Genomic DNA, 6944 nt, shown 5'->3' with positions numbered 1-6944 from the left:
ATTCAATACATAGGGGTATTTTGGTCATTTTCGCCCTTAATGACATTTCGATAATTTTTCCCTTATTACGGTTTTCACTTACCTTAGCCCGTTAACAAATCCCGTGAACTAAGATGAACAAATACTATGCACCAGGTAGGAATCTAGAGAAGAGGAGGTGGGTTATTAAGACCACTTAAGTACTAAGCTCTCCCTAGATCCAATCCTAGACATGCATATACCCGATGCCACACCTTAACCCTAAGACTTGTCCATGAGCTTAATAATTTAATTAAGTTTTATGTAGTCATCATATACTAGGCCCAAAACCCCTACATGCATGCATATGGCCCACTAGGCCCAATCTCATTTATATGGCCCATCCAACCCAATTCACGTTCATATGGCCAATCAGGCCCAATTCACATTCATATGGCCCGTTAGGCCCAATCTCATTTATATGGCCTATCCGGCCCAAGTCACATTATATCCATGTTTACACAAATTTTCTATCACATAGCATCACTTATCAAATTTTTCCTATTATGGGCCCAACAGCCCATCGGGCCTATTTAGCCCATTCTGGCCCATTTGGCCTACTCACAACCCAAGTCCATGGAATCGCCCATGGGCCTCAGGCAACCTATCGGTCTCCCCCTTACGAGTGTTCGCGCACTCGCAAGACTACCGTAGCAAAACTTTCGACTTTTCGACATTTCGGCATTCTGGCGTTTCGGCATTTCGACTTTTCGTCTTTTGCTGATCTACTTGTGTGTGCAGTGTAAGTACACACCTGGTAAGAAAGCGTGTTGCGCTTCCCTTAGTCACCAACCTACAAATGATATCACCCTTCAATTAGTCGTATGCTTAATACATATTTTATCCAAAAATCGAAACCTCACCTTAACCTTACCTTGAACACCAATCCCTAATAGCTTTTCCTTGATCACGTACTCCCTAGATCTACATTAATCTTACTCATTAAAACCAAATACTAGGGGACTAGCATCCAACATAATTCACCCTTATCTCACTTAAGACCATTTTGCCAACCTTAGCCAATAAGAGAGGAATACTTACCAACACCGCAAAATACCTAAGGAGCAATTCGGCAGTAAGCTAAAACCTGAGATCTGATACTAATTCCCTACCTAAGTTGATTAAAAAGAGTGAGGGAGGAGAGTAATCAGTATTAACAATGCTAGCCGAAAAATAGATAAGGTACTTACCCCAAAAGAGTAATCGGCCCAAGGGAGATTCGGCTTTTCGGCTTTCAAATTAATATGGTGAATAAGGTATATTTAGCACAACTTAAAGAAGAAGGGTAGAAGAAGGAATCGGCTAACCCAAAGGGTAAATCAAAAGAGATCTGAGGAGAGAAAGAATGGCAGAAGAATCAGCTAGCAAAGATGGAAAAGACAATCGGTACTAAAAAAAAAGAAGAATTTAGCATTAGCCTATGACCCCAAACTTAGCACATATTTATAGCCTCTAGCCAAATTTCCTGACCCTCAATTCCCAATTTAGCTCCATCACTTCACCCTTCTCATCTCCTCGTTTTTCTCCCTGATAACTCCCCAATCTATTTCCTAAATTTTCTCTTCTGAACACTCCCCTTAGAGTCCATCTTCACGCCACTTCCAACCTTCTAAAAGGCCAAAATTAAGCTCCTAAAAGATACTAAGCTAGGATTCGAACCTCGGATCTCCTTGCTAGCCACTAACGCCACCTCCCTACACCCTAAGTGGCGTCACTTAGCCACTCCTCCACAAGGCTTTTTTGATGCCATTTTCCCCTATCTTTATTTAAAAGCCCAACTACTCCCAACCCTGATTCTTTTAATAATTAAATTAAAATTCCTCCACCACACTCGAACCAAGAACTTCTCCAACAAACCTAGACACTTCAAATTCCTTAAACCCTTAAAGCCAACATGTCTTTTTTCATTTTCTTGCTCACTTAAAAATTTAATGAAACCCAAAGCCCAGAGCCCAAAGCACAATTCATCTAGGCCCAAAATTCGGGGCATTACAAAAGTGTTGTGGCATTGTCACTGGGTTGAAGAAGCCACGTGGGAACACGAGAAAGCTATGAGAAAGCAATATCCAAACCTATTCACTGGTAAGATTTTCGGGGACGAAAATCCCTAATGGGGAGGGGAGTTGTAACAGCCCAGTTTAGACCCTAGTTGGAATAGTAGTTTTGGGACCACAAATCCAAGGTCAAAAAATTATTTTAATATTATTTTATGTGTTTACAGTATGTGTTTAAGCATGTGTGAAAGTTTCATGTGGAAATTTTATTAATTGTGTGGTTTATTTGATAAAAGGACTTAATCGCGTAAAATGCAAAAGTTGCATTCTATTTGTTTAAGTGCTTTATTGCCATGACTTATTAATTATAAAGTCCTTAAGATTTTATAAAACCATTTAAAGAATGGATGGACCATTATGCTTATAGTTAGTAGAATTTTAATGTTAATTCATTAAGGCTAAAATGGTAATTATATTATTAAGCCATTTATAATAAAACATAGTGAAAATAATGGCCATTTTATCATCTTTTATGATCAAATGAAGCAAGCGAAAAAGATTAAAATAGGGTTTTGATATTCGGTTCTTGTGTGGCCAAATTGAGGTATGTATTTTGCTTGGTTTTTGATAATTTCTACATTTTTGTGATCGTTGTTAAGTGTTCTAGCAAGCCCATGCCTAAATTCATGAAATTTTTAATAATTTTATGAGATTTTGTTGATGAATTCATGAATTTTTTGATATTAAATGGTGAATTATGAAAGCTTAGTGCTTGATAAACATGTTTTGTAAAGTGATTTTGAGTAAAAATGCATATTAGGGATTAAATTGAGAAAAGTATATATTGAAGTACTAAAATGTGAAATAAATAAAGTTTGGGGGCTTATATGAACACCATGTATATTCGGCTAGGCATGTGTGCAAAGAAATTTTGTGTATTTTGTGATTTTGTAAATTAAGGACTAAATTGTTAAAATGTGGAAATGTGAGGGTTAATTTATAAAATACCCTAAATATGTGTATATGGATTGAATTTGAATAATTTTTTTGAATAAAAGAGTTAATTTTGAATACATATAGATTAAGAAAGGACGAATTCGAACCTAGATCGAGGCGAAAACAAAGTGCTTGATTGATCGACTAATATCATCATTTTTACGTTTGAGGTAAGTTCGTGTATAGTATATATCATTTGTACAATGTTTGTATGTGATGAAATAAATAGAAATTAGATTTAGAAGTTGGAGTATGTGAAATGTGAATCAAATTTAAGGCACTAAGTGTGCGAAAAATGAAGTAGCTACGGCTATTAAAAATGGCACTAAGTGTGCGAGAATATAATAGTGATGGCTGAATAAATAGCACTATTTCTGCAATACCGATATCAGTTCAGTTTAATGAAATGCCCCTAAGTGTGCGATAATATTATAGCTTTGGCTAATTAAATTGGCACTAAGTGTGCGAGTTCATTGAATGTTCGAGTATGATCGAATGGAGTAGTGCATGGAGCATTGAAGTGATAAATGTGATAGGTAAGAACGTGATGATACATGTATGTACGGAACCTATGTGGTTGATGATATTGAGTATGAAGTAGATGAAAGGTTATGTAAATGAAGGATGAGATGAGTTGCATTAAATGTTAGCTAACTAATATAATTATATTTTAATTGATGAGTTAAATGTGTTATATCATGAACTTACTAAGCTTAAAAGCTTACTGTGTGAAATGTTCTCTGTTTTGCACTATCATAAAGCTAGCTCGGATCCGAGGATCGTCAGTGACTCATTCATACTATTGAACATCTAATTTGGTACCATTTTGAGAGTTGTACTTATGGTATATGGCATGTATAGGCTAGTGTCATTTTGGTATGTTTTGTGTTGTGGTTAGCCATTAGACTTGGCTTGTAAATATTGGTATGTATGACATCTTAAGTTGGCCTAATTGGTATGTTTGATAAGTAAGAAATGTGATGTTTATAATGTTCATGTGATAGTTTAAATATGGGATGTTTAATTGTCAAGTTTTGTGGTATAAAATAGGTGATAAGATGATGAGATTATACTTTTGAAACTTATGTGAGTTTTAATGATTTTGGTATATTTAGACTGTGGAATTGAGTAGTGAATTGAATGGTATTTGGAGGTTATGCAATATGTATGAAATGGTTGATTTGGTTGCCTATAAATGATGCAAAAATGTTGTGGTTTTGGTGTGATTGAAGTAGGTGGGAAATGTGGCTTAAACCAAGCCTAATTTCACCCCAAAGGGTTGAGCACACGGGCGTGTGTCTATTGTAATTTAACTATTCAAGTCAATCTCGAGCATGGCCTAGACACACGGGCATGTCTGGTGGCCGTGCGATGCACACAGCCTTAGTACATGGGCGTGTGTGGCCATTTCGAAGGGTTCACGGGCTAGACACATGGGCGTGTGGTCGACAGTGTGACCCAAGTCAGTTTCAACCACGGCCAAGGCACACGGGCGTGTCTTGTGGCCATATGGACAAGTCAGTATATATGCCCTGTTTTGCCGCGGCCTAGACACACGGGTGTGTCTAATGCAGTGTGAGGCATACGGCCTGTTCACACGAGTGTGTGACCTTTATAACTTTGAAAAATGTTTAAGTTTTGAAAAATTTTGTATGAGCTCGTTTAGTCCCGACCCCTTTCTAAAGTATGTTTGAGGTCTCGTTGACCTAATATAAGGGACTTTGTAAAGATGTATGACCTATGATGTTATGATGATTGAGAAATGAATGCTAAATGTGTTGATCTATCCAGTAACGCCTTTAACCCTATTCCAGTGATGGATACGGGTTAGGGGGTGTACAGTAGCTCCCTGACTTGGGTCACCCGGCCAAGCCACACGCCCGTGTGCTAGGCCTTGTGAGCACACTGACTTGTAAAATTAAGGTGTAGGAGTCACACAGCCAAGTGACACGCCCGTGTGCTAGACCGTGTGAAAATACCTGGGCATTTTGTTTTGAAATTTTAAAGATGCAAGAGACACACGGCCAAACCTTACACCCATGTGCTAGGCCGTGTGTGTAACACCCCTAGTCCGTGTCCGCCGCCGGATTAGGGTTAAAAGGAATTACTAAACATTTTACAGTTCATATAAACATGCACTATATATATTACAAATCAAAATTTTAATCGCCTCAAAGCTTACAATTTAATCAAATATAAGTCTAAATTAATTATGTCATTCACAACACAGCTCAAATAAAATATAATCCAAAATGTATCAAAACAATTTATACATATACATAAAATGTAATACATTAATAACTTCATTACTAAATATTAAATTTATTTTTATACAAATCATGCACAAACTTATACAAGCAACCGCATATCATTTACTTACCTACAAAAGATACATTCCATAATAAATAATTATATATATATCATCAACTCAATTAATTACACTACTCAAATAACTAACTAAAACTTACAAATAATGTACCATTAGGAACCGAAACTTTCTTATTCATATTTATTGATTTCAGTTAACCAAGAAGCCACATAGTCAAACATATTCGTTTACTTCACTCAATAATCATAAACCAAATACATCTCATATAAATGACATATATTTGAATTTCAAAACATAACACATATCCATTATTATTTTAAAACTGAAATACATGATCAACACCATTATACATATATATATCCAATAGATTATGAATCTGCATATATCTTTTCCACATTATAAACCAAAGCATACAAATATAATCAAGAACCAAATTACCAGTCAAGTAACCACCTTATTTTAATTTCAGCTTATAACCGAACATATCTAACAACTAAACTTAATTATTAAAAATCAACTTCACATAAGTATCTAATCTTAGATTGAACCACATTCAAATTATCCAAATATTCCATATATATATACTTATTAAGGCCAATACATTCATACCACTTCCAACGTCATTAATCAATTTTAATACTCAAAACACATATCATAAATGCCTCTCATCCATAGCACACAACGTGATAATCAAAATAAGCTCAACCCATAATTTAACCAAAACCAAACTCAAACATAATAATTAAGCCATTTCAATGCGTAAAACACCTACCAAGAACATCATCTATTTATAATACTTAATACTTTAACTAAAACGAATTTAACTCACAATCAAGCATAATCGAATTATCAAAACCAAGCTCACTAAACATTATAATTAAGCACACATAAAACCAAGTCTAAGCATAATTAGTAAGCCATTTTCGCATGGCTTTATATACATAACCAAGTTCCACATTTCAAAACTATGTTCCAGCCTATATGCCATAGTTCAAGTTCAACTATTTAAATACCAAAGTTGTGGATAGTGTGATAGACTTTGCTGATTATCCTCGAGTTTGTAACTTTAATCCAAGAAATCTATAAGATAGGAACACACATAAAAACATAGGGTAAGCTTTTAAAGCTTAGTAAGTCATAAGCAAATAAACAACTCTATAACATTATCAACCGAATTAAACCAAGATAACTTATAATAGTATAACACATTTAAATCCAAACATATAAAGTTCATAATATATATAAATATTCATTCATAAAAGTCACCTTGACCGAATGCTCATATCACCAAATTATCATATTACCATTTAATTTCCAAAGCCAAATAAATTATTATCAACCTAATTCACATACACACAAACTCATGAGTCACAATATATTTCCATATACATTTATAAACTATGTAACCAAATACACATAATCACTCATGCAAAATTTTAAGGCTCATTTCAATAATAGTTTCAAGACCGAATACACTTACCTCATTTTAGGTAACAACAAGCTAATTCATACTTGGCTATTTAGCTCATTTTACACATTCGATCTCAACTCATCTATGCCCTATGAACCACTCGGAATTGGATAGGACACTCAGATAATCACATATA

Source organism: Gossypium hirsutum, chromosome A05 (genome assembly GCF_007990345.1).
Source record: "Gossypium hirsutum isolate 1008001.06 chromosome A05, Gossypium_hirsutum_v2.1, whole genome shotgun sequence".
NCBI lineage: Eukaryota > Viridiplantae > Streptophyta > Magnoliopsida > Malvales > Malvaceae > Gossypium > Gossypium hirsutum.
This window is presented reverse-complemented; position numbering follows the sequence as displayed.